Below are 14,899 nucleotides of genomic sequence, written 5' to 3'. Positions count from 1 at the left end.
CAAGTGGTCCTGGGAAAACTGGTCAACCACTTGTAAAAGAATGATACTGAGGTAGGTTCCTTCTATGCTCGTTTTTTGAAGAGTTTTAATCATAAATGAGTGTTAGCTTTGTCAAGGGCTTTTTCTGCATCTATTGAGATTATCATATGGTTTTTAATCTTTCAATTTGTTAATGTGGTGTATCACATTGATTGATTTGCATATCTTGAAGAATCCTTGCATTCCTGGAATAAACCCAACTTGATCATGGTGTATGAGCTTTTGATGTGTTACTGAATTCTGTTTGCTAAAATTTTATTGAGGATTTTTGCATCTATGTTCATCAGTGATATTGGCCTGTAGTTTCCTTTTTTTGTGTTGTCTTTGTCTGATCTTGGTATCAGGGTGATGGTGGCCTCTTGGAAGGAGTTTGGAAGTGTTCCTTCCTCTGCAATTTTTTGAAATACTTTTAGAAAGATAGGCCTTAAATCTTTTAATGGAATTCTCCTGTGAACCCATCTGGTCTTGGGTTTTTGTTTTTGGGGAGAATCTTGATCACAGCTTCAATTTCAGTGCTTATAGTTGGATTGTTCATAATTTCTACTTCTTACTGGTTCAGTCCTGGAAGATTGAACTTTTCTAAGAATCTGTCCATTACTTCTAGGTTATCTATTTTATTGCCACATAGTTGTTCATATTAGTCTCATAATCCTCTGTATTTCTGCATTGTCTGATGTAACCTCTCCTTTTTCATTTCTTATTTTGTTGATTTGATTCTTCTCTCTTTTTTCCTCAATGAGTCTGGCTAAACGTTTGTCAATTTTATCTTCTCAAAGAACCAGCTTTTAGTTTTATTAATCTTTACTATTTTTTCTGTCATTTCTTTTCCATTTATATCTGCTCAGAGCTTTATGATTTCTTTCCTTCTACTATTTTTTTTTTTTTTTGGTTGTTGTTCTTTTTCCAGTTGTTTTAGGTGTAAAGTTAGGTTGTCTATTCAATGTTTTTCTTATTTCTTGAGGTAGGATTGTGTGGTTATAAACTTCCCTCTTAGGACTGCTTTTGCTGCATCCCATAGGTTTTGAGTTGTCATGGTTTCATTGTCATCTGTTTCTAGAATTTTTTAAAATTTCCCTTTTAATTTCATCAGTAACCTGTTGGTTATTTAGAAACGTGTTGTTTAATCTCCATGTGTTTGAGTTTCTTACAATGTTTTTCTTGTAATTGATATCTAGTCTCATAGTTGTGGTTGAAGAAAATGCTTGATATGATTTCAATTTTCTTAAATTTACTGAGGTTTGATTTGTGACCCAATGTGGTCTATCCTAGAGAATGTTCCATGTGCATTTGAGAAGGTGTATTCTTCTGCATTTGGATGGAATGTCCTGAAGATATCAATGAGATCCATCTCATCTAATGTATCATTTAAGACTTGCATTTCCTTATTAATTTTATGTTTTTATGGACTGTCTATTGGTGTGAGTGGGGTGTTAAAGCCTCCTACTATTATTGTGTTACTGTCAATTTCTCCTTTTATGTCTGTTATTGTTTGTCTTATGCATTGAAGTGCTCCTATGTTGGGTGCATAGATATTTACAATTGTTATATCCTCCTCTTGGATTGATCCTTTGATCACTATGTAGTGTCCTTTCTTATCTCTTATAATCTTCTTTATTTTAAGGTCTATTTTGTCTGATATGAGGATTCCTACTCCAGCTTTTTTTTTGCTTCCCACTTGCATGGAATATATTTTTCCATCCTTCACTTTCCATCTATATGTGTCTTTAGGTCTGAGGTGGGTTTCTTGTAGACAGCATATATAGGGTTCTTGTTTTTGTATCCATTCAGCTAGTCTGTGTCTTTTGGTTGGAATATTTAATCAATTTACATTTAAAGTAATTATTGATATATATGTTCCTATTGCCATTTTCTTAATTGTTTGGGGTCAGTTATGTAGATCTTTTTTCTTCTCTTGTATTTCTTGACTATATAAGTTCATTTAACATTTGTTGTAAAGCTGGTTTGGTGGTACTGAATTCTCTTAACTTTTGCTTGTCTGAAAAGCTTTTTATTTTTCCATCAATTTTGAAGGAGATCCTTGCCAGGTACAGTAAGTAATCTTGGTTGTAGATTTCTCCCTTTCAGTACTTTAAATATATCCTGCCATTCCCTTCTGGACTGCAGAGTTTCTGGTGAAAGATCAGCTGTTAAGTGTATGGGGTCTCCCTTGTATGTTACTTGTTCCTTCTCCCTTGCTGCTTCTTATATTCTTTCATTGTGTTTAGTCTTTGTTAGTTTGATTAGTATGTGTCTTGGTGTGTTTCTCCTTGGGTTTTTCCTGTACGGAACTCTTCATGCCTCTTGAACTTGATTGACTATTTCCTTTTCCATGTTGGGGAAATTTTCAACTATAATCTTTTCAAAAATTTTCTCATACGTTTTCTTTTTCTCTTCTCCTTCTGAGACCCCTATTATTTGAATGTTGGTGCATTTGGTATTGTCCCAGAGGTCTCTGAGACTATCCTTGTGGAAGAGCTGGAAGGCTTTGAGCAAATACTGAAAATGTATTTGCTCCACTCATGACGAAGGTTGGAAGCTGGAACGAGCATAACAAAGGGTTATGAGCATTCACCGAGTGCCTGAGGCTGCGAATGGATAACGAAGGGTTATACGCCTGGCTGTGAGGCGTTCAATGGCTTCCTTCTGACCACCCGTTTCTGAGAGCAAAGACTGCTGTTTCATGATAAGACTCCCTTCAGAGTTTCGCCAAAGCTATGTTATGTCTTGGGCGGTGGGAACTGTATTTTATGCTTGAATACTTTAATGTTTATCTGGAATGGCTATGTGCAAGTCTGCCTTATGCTCTATTCCCTGAGAATTACAAAACTGCGCAGTTAGATAATCAACTTTGTCAGTCCACTAGAGGCTGTCCCTGAGTGTCCTTTTCAGAGTGTGGTTCTCTGAGCTTTACATATCCTCAGTTCTTTTCACTCTTTTTACTTTATTCTGCTCCTCAGAAGTTATTTCCACCATTTTTTCTTTCATCTCACTGATTCGTTCTTCTGCTTCAGATATTTTGCTTTTGATTCCTTCTAGAGTATTTTTAATTTCAGCAATTGTGTTGTTTGTCTCTGCATGTGTATTCTTTAATTCTTCTAGGTTTTGTTAATTGATTCTTGCATTTTCTCCATTTTGGTTTCAAGTTTTTGATCATCTTTACTATCATTATTCTGAATTCTTTTTCGGGTAGTTTGGCTATTTCCTTTTCATTTATTTGGATTTCTTTGTTTCTAGTTTGTTCCTTCCTTTTTGTAGTATTTATCTGCCTTTTCATTATTTTTTTAAACTTACTGTGCTTGAGATATCTTTCTCCCAGGCTTCAAGGTTGAATTCTTTCTTCTTTTGATTTCTGCCCTCTAAGATTGGTCCAGTGCTTTGTGTAAGCTTCTGTTAGGGTGAGATTTTTGCTGAATTTTGTTTGTTTGTTTGTTTTTCCTCTGATGGGCAAGGCTGAGTGAGGTGGTGATCCTGTCTGCTGATGATTGAGTTTGTATTTTTGTTTTACTTGTTGTTTAGATGAGGTGTCCTGCACCAGGATGGTATTGGTGGTTGGGTGATGCTGGGTCTTGTATTCTAGTGGTTTCCTTTGTGTGAGTTCTTACTATTTGATACCCCCAAGGGTTAGTCCTCTGGAGTCAGTGCTCCCACTCCAAAGGCTCAGGGGTTGATCTCTGGTAAGGAACGAAGATTTCACAACTGGCTTGTTATGATATTAAGTGAGATTAAAACAAATATCCAAAAATGAGAAACCAAATATGAACCCCAGAAAAATGGCAGTTACAAAATGCAAATAATAATTAAATTAATGGAATATACACATATACATAAACACCAATAAGCAAAATCAAAACAGTTCAACAAAAATAAAGTGCAATAGATTGACCCAGTGAACAAAGGAAAGCAAAAATTATATTTTCTAGTTAAGAACAAAACTAACTAAAGCACAAACTGGAAAACAATACTAAAGCAAGGTGCCAAATGGGGAATAAAGCGATGAAAACAAAACTAACAAATATGTTGAGAGGAAAGGAAAGAAAGAAAAGAAAGAATGGATATGCAAAGCTAATAGAGGTAGATGAAGAAGATTTACATACATTAAAGATGAACTGCAAAGGGGAAAGAATATTAGGAAAGGCAAACAAAGGAATAAATGTAGAAAAAATATAATAGGTTAAAAAAAACTAGAACCTAAAATTATGAAAAAGAGAAAAGAAAAGAAAAATAAACAGAAGAAGATAGAAGAAAGGAAAAAAGGGAAACTCAACAGAACTGCAAAAGTCCAACATAGAGGCAGAGGTTTATAACAACAATAAAAAATGTGACTGAATAAACACATATATACCCATAAGCAAAATCAAAACAGTCCAACAACAAAAAAACGTACAATAGAATGACCTGGTGAATAAGGGGGACCAAAAATTATGTTTACCAGAACAAAAATAGCTAAAGTACAAATTGGAAAACAAAACTAAAGCAAGGTGCCAATAGTGGAATAAAACAGTGAAAATAAAACTAACAAATATGTTGAGAGGAAAGGAAAGAAAGAAAAGAAATAAAAAAAACAGATATGCAAAGTTAAATAGAGGTAGATAAAGAAGATTTATATACATTAACGATTAACTGCAAGGGGAACAAAATTGTAGGAAAGGGGAACAAAATTGTAGGAAAAGCAAACAAAGGAATAAATGTAGAAAAAAAATAATAGGTTTAAAAACTTATAATTAAAAAAAGAGAGGCAAAAAAAAAAAGGCGGGGGGGAAACTCCCCAGAGCTGCAAAAGCCCAATGTAGAGGCAGAGGTTTATAACAGCAATAAACATGTGATTGAGAAAAAAAGAAAAAGAAAAAAAAAATCTCAAAAGCTTAATTAGATTTCATAGTGCCAATAAAATCAATAACTATAATTGGGGGGAGGGTGGGAGAGGGAAAAAAAAAAGAAAAAAAATCCAAAAGAATCTACAGAACAAGTCAAAACATAAGAATAATGAATGTTTTTCTTGAGTCACAGCTGTCAGAGTCCTTTCCCTCACTGGGAGTCACAGTCCACCCCACCTCCCTAGGATGCCCTCCAACACTGTCCTTGATCTCTGAACCTGCTGTAGGGGCAGCTCAGATTCTAATCTGGTCCTACTCCTGTGTGTTCTTGCCTCCAATGTCCACAGCTATCAGAACTAGTGCATTTTCTTTTGTGGGAGTTCTCAATGACCTTTTATATATTCCATAGACACAGGGTCTGCCTAGTTGATCATGTGGATTTAATGTACAACTTGTACAGCTGGTGGGAAGGTTTTTGGGTCTTCTTCCTTAGCTGCACTGCCCCTGGGTTTCAATTGTGGCTTTATTTCCACCTCTGCATGTGGGTCGTCCACTGGGGTTTGCTCCAGAGGCTGCCCTGGAGGACTCAGGCTTGCCTCTGTGAGGGCCAGGTGTAGAGGTGGTGCAGCTGCTTGGATCACAGGGGTTCTGGCAGTGCCAGGTAGTCAGGGAAGTCGGCAGCTAAGGCAGCAGGAAACACAGTGCTTTAGAAGGGTATGGCAACCAGTATTGGCCAATGCACTCCAGTATTTTTGCCTGGAGAACCCCCCTCCCTGACAGAGAAGCCTAATAGGCAACAGTGTACAGGGTCACAAAGGATTGGACACAACCGAAGTGACCCTGCGCGAATAGGCACAATACTTTTTTGCCTGTGGCAGCTCTGCCCCAGTGAGAGTTGAGTCTGAAGGTGGCGCAGTTGCTTAGCTTGCAGGGGTTCTGGCAACGACAAGTGTACAGGGACATGGGCTGCCTCCACCACGGGAGTTATGGCCCTATCAGTGTTTTTTATCTGAGCCTCTTGTGGCTGGCTATCAGAAGGCCTCTTTGGCTAGTCTTTCTCTGTAGCTCAACCCATTTAGGCACCTAGAAGTTTTCCTTGCTTGGGGTCCTTTTTTGTTGTTTGGCGAGTCAGGCACATAGAGGGTCCCCACCCCTGGCTGGGGTCCTACTCTGCAGACTGGCAAGTCAGGCACTTAAGGGGCACCCAGGGTGGGGTCCTACTCTGTAGTACAGTGCATCAGGTGTTTGATGGGCCTACCTCTCTATTGCTCAGCTGCTGATGCTGGTGTGTGGGGGAAGAGAGGCTATGGTGATGGCTCCATGCCCTATGATTGACTCAGTGGTATTACCTTGCTTCCATGGCTGCCTGGCTTTCCTCCACAGGCATTTCCCACACATTTCCCACCACAACCTCCTCCCTCACATCGCCTCCATCCATTTCTCCACTGCTACAGCAGTCCTCACCCTGGGATTGCTCCATGATCCCTAAACTCCAGCTCCCAGCCACCGCACCTCCCAGGGGATCTGCGGCCCTGTCTGCAGCAAGGACGGTCTGATTCTCATTCTATTTAGGCTGCTACAGATCAGCTGTTTCACTCTCGGCCTTAAATGTTTTTCCTCTGACTCAGACAATTGCCCAAGTGTAGAGATTGGACACCCTGCTTCAGTTCCCCCACCTGCTGAGGGCAGGTCCAGTCCTACTAACACTCCTGTCACCCCCCCCACCCCCCCCCCACCACCACTTCCTTAGTCCTACCCAGTTTTGTGTGGTTCTATATATTCTTTTCCCCTGGTCAGGTACTCCTGTCCACTTTCAGCTGGTGTTCTGCATACACGTCCATGTCTGAAGGTGTATTCCTAATGTATCCGTGGAGAGAGATGTACTCCATGTCTACCTTCTCCTTGCCATCTTGCTCTCTCCTATTTTTAATTTTTTGGGGAACTTCTATAGTGTTTTCCACAGTGACTGCAATCATGTACATTCCCACCAATAGTGCACAAGGATTTTCTTTTCTCTACAGCCTTTCCTGCACTTGTCAGTTCTTGTCTTTTTGATAATAGTCAGTCTAACATGTGTAGATGATATTTCCTCATGGTATTGATTTGCCTTTTCCCTGATGATTAGTGATGTTGAACATCTTCTATTGTACCCATTGACTATCTATCTGTATATCTTTCTTGAAAGATGTCTATGTAGATTCTCTGCCCATTTTAAAATCAGATTTGAATTTTTATTTTATTTTGTTGCTATTCAGTTGTATGTATTCTTTATATATTTTAGATATTAACCTCATATAAGACACAAAATTTGAAAATATTTTCTCCCATTCAGTAGGTTGCCTTTTAGTTTTGTTGATGGTTTTCTTTGCTGTTCAGAGGCTTTTTAGTTTGATGTAGTCTTACTTGTTTATTGTTCACTTTTACCTTCTTTGCTTTGGGTGTCAAATCCAAGAAATCATCACCAAGACTGATGCTAAGGAAATTATTACTTATTTTTTCTTTTAAGAGATTTTTGGTTTCAGGTCTTACACTCACATCTTTAATTCACTTCGCACTAACTTTGTTTATGAAGTAAGGCAGTGGTTCAGCTTCACTACCTTTCATGTGACTGTCCACTTATCTCCACACCATTTACTGAAGAGATTGTCCCTTCCTTTTGGTTATTCCTCGTTCCTCTGTCATGAATTAATTGACCATATACATGTGGCTTTATTTCTGAGATCTCTATTGTGTTCCATTGATCTATATGTCTGTTTTTATGCCAGTATGATACTATTTTGATTATTATAACTTTGTAATGCATTTTGAAATCAGAGAGCATCATGCCTTCAGTTCTGTTCTTTCTCAGTTTCTTTGGCTAAACTACGTCTTCTGTGTTTCCATACCAATTTTAGGATTTTTTGGTTCTATTTCTGAAAAATACCATTGCAATTTTAACAGAAGTTACATTGAATCTCCAGATGGCTTTGAGTAGGAGGGACATTTTAACAATATTTATTCTTTCAATGTATAAGCATGGAATGTCTTTCCTTTTATTTGTGTTATTTTATTTCTTTCATCAATGTCTTATAGTTTTCAGTGTATAGGTCTTTCAGCTCCTTGGTTAAATTTATTCCTAGGTATTTTATTCTTTATGATACAATTATAAATGTGATTGTTTTCTTAATTTCTCTTCCTGATTGTTATTAGCATATAGAAATGCAACATATTTCTGTATATGGATTTTATGTTCTACAACTGTACTGAATTCATTTATTAGTCCTACAGCTTTTTTGGTGGAATCTTTAGGGTTTTCTGTATATAATATCATGTCATCTTCAATAGTGTAAGTTTTACTTCTTCCTTTCCAATATTAACGCATTTTCTTTCTTATCAGTTGGGCTTTCCAGATGGCTCAGTGGTAAAGAGTCTGCCCACCAAAGCAGGAAGCGTGGGTTTGATCCCTGGTGGGGAAGATCCCCTAAAGAAGGAAATAGTAACCTACTCCAGTATTCTTGCCTAGGAAATCCTGTGGACAGAGGAGCCTGGTGGGCTACAGTACATGGGGTTGCAAAAAGAGTTGCAACTAAACAACTTAGCAACTAAACAATAACAACACATTTATTAATTATTAATGTTGAGTTGCTCTCCATATCCTGAAAACGATGGAGAAACTGGAAACCTTTCTTAATAACACCCAAGAATACCTTTGTTGAATGGCTCCCTCTGCTGGCCAGAGTCTGCACTGCTTATTGTTGTCAGACAATGCTGGGACAATCTAGGCACAGCACAAGCAAGTTCCTAAAAATATCTGGAATTTTCTGGGAAATAAGATTTCCTGAAACCACTGTTAGCTGCGTTGTGAGGGGGAGTGCAGAGAGGGTTGTTCTGTATTCCCAACACTGCAGACCTCTTCTGTTAACATTTCAACAGTAATTAGAAAGGAATGAGGTCTTGAAAACTAGAATGGGGACATGGGAAGATTCCAAACAAACTAGGGATATGGAACTCTAACTCCTATCGAGCTCTTTTACCATTAGAAGTATCCCTGTGACCCGTGTGTCAGCAGGTTAACCTTATTTTGCCTGAAGAGACTGTAAATGGCCTCCCTTAAGTGGAAGAGTCCTGGGTGAGTGAACAGAATGATAACTTGAATCAACAAAACATCGTCCCCTCAGTCAACTCCTAGACACCAGCCGGCTTATAGAGCCAGAACGTCCTTAATTAAGAGTGAGGGGCACGTCCCTTGAGGAAGTGCCCTGCTAAACTAATAGACTTCTTATAGTTAATCTTTTCCCCATGTTTCCCCAAAGAGATCTGTGACCATTTACCTACGTGACTATGATTTGAAGAATCAGACTTTGGGAGAGTTATGGAAACACCGACTCTGACTAACATTAATTTCAGGAGACCCAAGACAGCACTAGCCAGAATAAGTCAGTAGGTCAGTATAAGAAGTGAGTTCTGTGACCGACTAGACATTGAGTCCAACGGGTTGTAGAATCAATCATGTGGTTTTCCTCCTAGTTCTTAGTAGGGACCTGAGAAAGAGGGACCAGAAAAGTGTGGGATCCAGCATGGATGGAGACGGGAGACTTGAGACCATTAAAGGCAGAGTCCAAAAGAGCCTTGGGCAAGAAAAAAATCACACCTGGAGTGTGATGCACATTTATTTCTCTAGATGTTACCATTCCAGTATCAGTTTTTGCTAATATTCACGAAAGACATCAATTAGATAAGGGCTCTGCCTCTAGCAGATTCTATATTGGTCCTGCAGTCTTCACACTTTTCTACCTCCATTACGTAAACTGAGAGAGACAACGAAGATGGGAACTCTTAGAAAATAGTAGGATATCATTCTTCTCAGAGGACAGATTGCACAAAAAAGGAGCAGTATGGATAGAAGCTCTCAGACCTTCAAGCTAGGTATGGTTTTGAGCTCCAGAATAAAATCCTAAACACAGTGACTCAATGGCTATTATTTATTATAAGAATTCAAAATACTTGAAGAATGAGAGGACTTTATCAATGTTAATCAGTCACTCACCCATATCAAGTATAATCAAAGGTAGAATATTGGCTTGGAATATTGACTTGGAATATTGGCACAAGTGGTTTAATTTTATATCTTTGATTCCTAATTGGGAAAAAAACAAAAACTGGACTCCATACAGAATTACTGTGAGTTTCACATAGGATACTAGATATGTGTATGATTTCTTTGTGTTGTATTAAGCAACTCATACACACATTGTATACACATCTTACTACTTTGATGTGGATCATTTGACCTTGTATACTAAAGACTGGAGATACTAAAGTCTAATCTCTCAAGGGTTTTCCCCTAAGACTATGTTCTACTCAGCCTCACATAAGACAGTCTTGAACACTTGTAATAGAGTCTCTTCATTTCCAGTCTTTGAGAGCTTGACCCAAGATTGGCTTTCTTTTCTGAAAAGGTAACGAACTGACTTTCATTCTTTCCTGTATCCTTCTTCAACACACAAGGTATGAAGTTCCAGAGGCCCAGCACAGTTTGCATTGACACTGAGTAGGGGAAACCACAGGCCAGGCCATATGAAGAAAATCATCAGCTGAGAGTAAAAGGGATGAGGGAAGTCAGGGATATGGGGCAAATGACCAGATCCCTCCTGTTCCTGTTCTGCTTCTGGCTGGAGCCTGTATCTTCTGTTTCTTGCAGCCACCAGAACAAACTCTATCTTAAGGGACACTGTCAGCAACTCTGCTGTAGCAATGGTGGCAGCTGGCTGCTGCGTGAGGAACTTGTGGGGAATGTGTCTTCCTCTTTGTTCTCTTTAGTTTCCTTAGCTCCATGGTTTTAGCCTTCTGTAGCTCTGGTGTCCTCTTTTTTTGGGCAAACACCCCATAGTCACCTTTCCAACCACTAACCACGAGTCCACTAACTCCAGTCGCTAACCATGCCCTGCTGAGCACTGTCTAGTTCTGGTCTTTTTGTCCCCTCTTTCCCTGAGAGCTCTAAAAAAGCTCTTCTTATTGGTTCTGATCTATTCTCCCTCACATCTCCCATCTTCTTATTTTTGTCACAACTTCACACTGGGTTCCAATGATGTGAGTAGAAGGACCTATTGTCGCTTCTTTCCCTGAGACCTCTATACAGGCTCTTCTCATTGGTTCCTATCTCAGTTCTGATCTATTCTTTATCACATCTCCCATCTATTTATTTTGTCATAGCTTCACACTGGATCCTTTTACTCACATCATTGAGTGTCTCCCTGCTACCAGACACCATTCTGACGTTGGTCAACATGTATTAACACATCAATTTCTTCACGTCCAACCAACGGTCTTATATCCTGTCTTGAGTCTTCTTGGCCACTGTGTTCTGCTAATCTTTCAAGTGTTCTTTGTTGACTTTTATCCTTGTCTTATGAACACTATTGTGTCCCTAAAATGAAACAATTTTTTTTTGTTGCGATATAGTGCCAACATGTTATTGTTAAGTCATGTCTGACCCTTTGCGACCTCATGAACTGCAGCGCACAAGGCTTCTCTTCCTTTACTATCTCCCTTAGTTTGCTCAAACTCATGTCCATTGAGTGAGTGATGCCATCCAACCATCAAATCCTCTGTTGCCCCCTTTTCCTCTTGCCTCAGTTTTTCCCAGCATCAGTGCCAACATGCCACAGTTTAAATGCTTTGCTCACCAGTTTATGCACAATGTTCAACTCAGCACATACAAGGTGGTTTGTGTTACACATGATATGCAAAAAACTTGTACAAATATCATCACCTGTGAGCATAAACATCACAAGAAAGTTTGTCTCTGAAGCACTTAAAGTCCTTTGGTATTTATAAGATTCTCTTTCCATATCAGTCACACAAGCAGACAAATACTTGGATTTTCAGTTGGCTTTTAATGATGTAGCAATTAAACTTCTGTTAACTCAGTCTGCTTCTTTTACACCCCTTCCCCCCAACCACCTATCGGCATTTTTACTTCTGTGGTCTCTTAGGGAAAACTCAATATGAAAAATTTTTTTTTTTTGTAGTTATTATGTAGTAGGTAATTTAAGAGGCAGTAGAAATATAAAAACAGTGATTGGACCCTCATGTTATTTACAGTCAAGTGAGGGCAGAGGATAGTAATCAAATATTCACTCAAAAAACTGGTATAATTAAGAGTAAAAATGTAATATGTGCTGGGGAGGGGAATGTAATGTCAGGATATTCAACCTTGTCCTGGAGCTGAAGGGAAAACTCTTAAAAACTGAGCAGAGATGCAGAGAAGTTTGGGAGGTAACTTGATGGTGAAGAGAGGAAAGACTTCCAGGTTGAGAGAGCCATTTCTGTCAAGGCAAAGTGGTGAAATGTATTATGAGTTCCAAACGCTAGTTAGATGAAGTTGTTTTCCTGAGAGTTTGGATAAGTTTGGTGTGCATGCTCAGTCATGTCTAAATCTTTGAGACCACATGGACTGTAGCCCACCAGGCTCCTCTGTCCATGGAATTTTCCAGGCAAGAATACTGGGGTGTGCTGGGGGCCAGTGTGAGGAACTCCGCCCATGGTAAAGGTCATGAGGAAGGAGGCTTGGCATACGCAAAGGCGTGATCAAGCCTCAGGAAACCCCCTGTTCCCGAGCATCTAACCCCCAAACCAGAGTCTGTTTTATGCTCTCACCTACACCTCTGACTTTACGGGGGGCTCTCCCCCATAACCGTTTCTCTCTGAGAAGGAGTAAACGTGCAGCTCCAAGGCAATAAAAATTCCTGGGCGTGACAAGAGTGTTTCAGCTTACAGACTCCTCTGAAGGTTATCTAGCCCACCTGTATAGATTCGTCCGGCCACATGTGATTGTTTACAACCTCCCAATCTGAGAGGCACGAGATATTTTAGACTTACTAAAGGCAATTTCTTTGGGGGAGTTATAAATTATTAGTATAGTGGGTTGGTTAGGAATTATATTGGTGAAGGGTTTTTCATTTGTTGTGTCAATAATTGCTGCTAATTCCCTGCTCTGGGTGGGACCAGGATGTCTCAGGTCAAACCTCTCTGCTGACAGACTAGCTTGTGTGACAGGATTATCCATACTCCTGCTATTACGCACATGATTGTTTACTACCTCTCAACCATAAACAGCACAGAGAGTTTTGGACTATTTTGAGAGTCTTAATTAGCATAGGGCTTTTCTCATTGTTGGGTCAATGATTGCCACCAGGCCTCCATATCCTTAGGCACCTGGGAATATATTAATCAATGTATTTGGAATATAGAAAAGGAAATACAGTAGTTTTTGATGTTAGCAATACTAGACTTTTTGAGTTAATGAATTTTCTCTTTTGTAATAGATCACTGTACTTTGTTATAAATCACTGTGTCCTTGCTATGTAAAAATGTAACTTTATCACTATCTTAAGACTAAATAGATCTTAAGGGGAGCATTGGTGAAAGGATTTTCATTTGTTGGGCTGATGTTTGCTGCTAAATCTCCATATTCCCTGCCCTTATAATGAATATAACTAGCATATAGGAGAAATAAGCATTAACCTTTAAGCATATAGGAGAAATAAGTATTAACCTTTAAGATTAATCATATTAACCTTGGGTTAAATAAATTCCTTTCTTGATTGTAACTCACTACACCCTCACCCTATAGGAATGTAACTTTATTTGGAGGGTGGTGCCTGGTTTAAGAAAAAACACCCTTGGAAAAAATAAGTTTTTGGTTATCAGAAAGAAAGCATCATAAAGCCTCCTTTTCTCCACTAATCTTCCTACTACACTATCCGTTTCTAATCTCTCTATATATCTGTAATTAAATATGTATTTTTCCAAGGACACTGACGCTGTCCCCACCTTCGAATTCCCTGGATTCACCGGGGCTGGACCCCGGCAGGGGTGGGCTACCGTTTCCTACTCCAAGGAATCTTCCTGACCCAAGAATCAAACCCATGTCTTTTGCATCTCCCCTATTGTGAGGCAGATTCTTTACCACTGGGCTACCTGGGAAGCCCAAGTGGAGGAAGAGACAATAAAGATTAGACCTGATAGGGATTGCTAGGCTTTGTTATGGAATTTGGTATTATTATAAGGAAAATAGAGGTGTTTTTTAAAGAGAAAAATTGCATTGTCAGTATTTATTTTTAAAATGTCACAGAATTAATGGCAGAGAATGATTGAAATGGAGTGAAGATGTTGTTATTACAGCTATTTAATATTTTAGAGTCTTTGTGTTAAGATCATGAAAGTGGTGATAAAGAGAGGAGGACATGTTTGAGAGATATTTCTGCTGTTTTTCAGCTACTCAGTAGTGTCCCACTCTTTGTGACCCCATTGACTACAGCATGACAGGCATTCCTGTACTTCACCAGAGATATTTAGTTAAAAATAAATAAAACCTGGAATTTTCCCTGGTGGCTCAGAGGGTAAAGAGTCTGTCTGCAATGCGGGACACCTGGGTTCAATCCCTGGGTTGAGGAGAGCCTCTGGAGAAGGAAAAGGCAACCCACTCCAATATTCTTGCCTGGAAAATCCCATGGACAGAGGAGCCCCATGGGCAATGATCCGTGGGGTCGCAAAGAGTCAGACATGACTGAGCGACTAACACACACACAAATAAAACTTGGTGATATGAGATGAAGGTGGAGAGCAGCCTAGAGGTAAGCATATGAGAGAGAGTAATATCAAGATGAGATGGTTGGATAGCATCACTGATTCAAGAGACATGATTTTGAACAAACTCCAGGAGATAGTGAAGGGCAGGGATGCCTGGTATGCTGCAGTTCATGGGGTTGCAGATTCGGACATGATTTAGTAACTGAACAACAACTGGTTTATAGATGGCATAATTGTCTTGTATGGCATATCCTTTACTGAGATATGGAGTGCTGGAAGATGGTTCCTTTTATGTTGAATTTAGTAGACTATTTTTGTAAGTTGGGTTGGAAGTACCTTTGAGGTTTTAGACCTGCTGTGTTAAATGGCCAGTAGGGTATATAGGTCTGGTGATTAGAGAATGATCTGAATGGCAGATATGACTTTGTTATGCATTGCTTTGTATGTGGTAGTTGAAACTGTGAGAATGTAAG

At 39.2% G+C, this 14,899-nt stretch overlaps 1 protein-coding gene across 17 annotated transcripts in view; it reads left to right on the top strand.

Annotated features, from left to right (window-relative positions):
• The window catches only part of LOC138437827 (killer cell lectin-like receptor subfamily F member 1), a 95,858-nt gene that overhangs the window by 62,646 nt on the left and 18,313 nt on the right, over nucleotides 1-14,899 (top strand). The window lies entirely within an intron of this gene.

This window comes from Ovis canadensis, chromosome 3, assembly GCF_042477335.2.
Source record: "Ovis canadensis isolate MfBH-ARS-UI-01 breed Bighorn chromosome 3, ARS-UI_OviCan_v2, whole genome shotgun sequence".
Taxonomy (NCBI): Eukaryota; Metazoa; Chordata; class Mammalia; order Artiodactyla; family Bovidae; genus Ovis; species Ovis canadensis.
The sequence above is the reverse complement of the archived record's forward strand: the minus strand, read 5'-3'. Positions and strand labels throughout refer to the sequence as shown.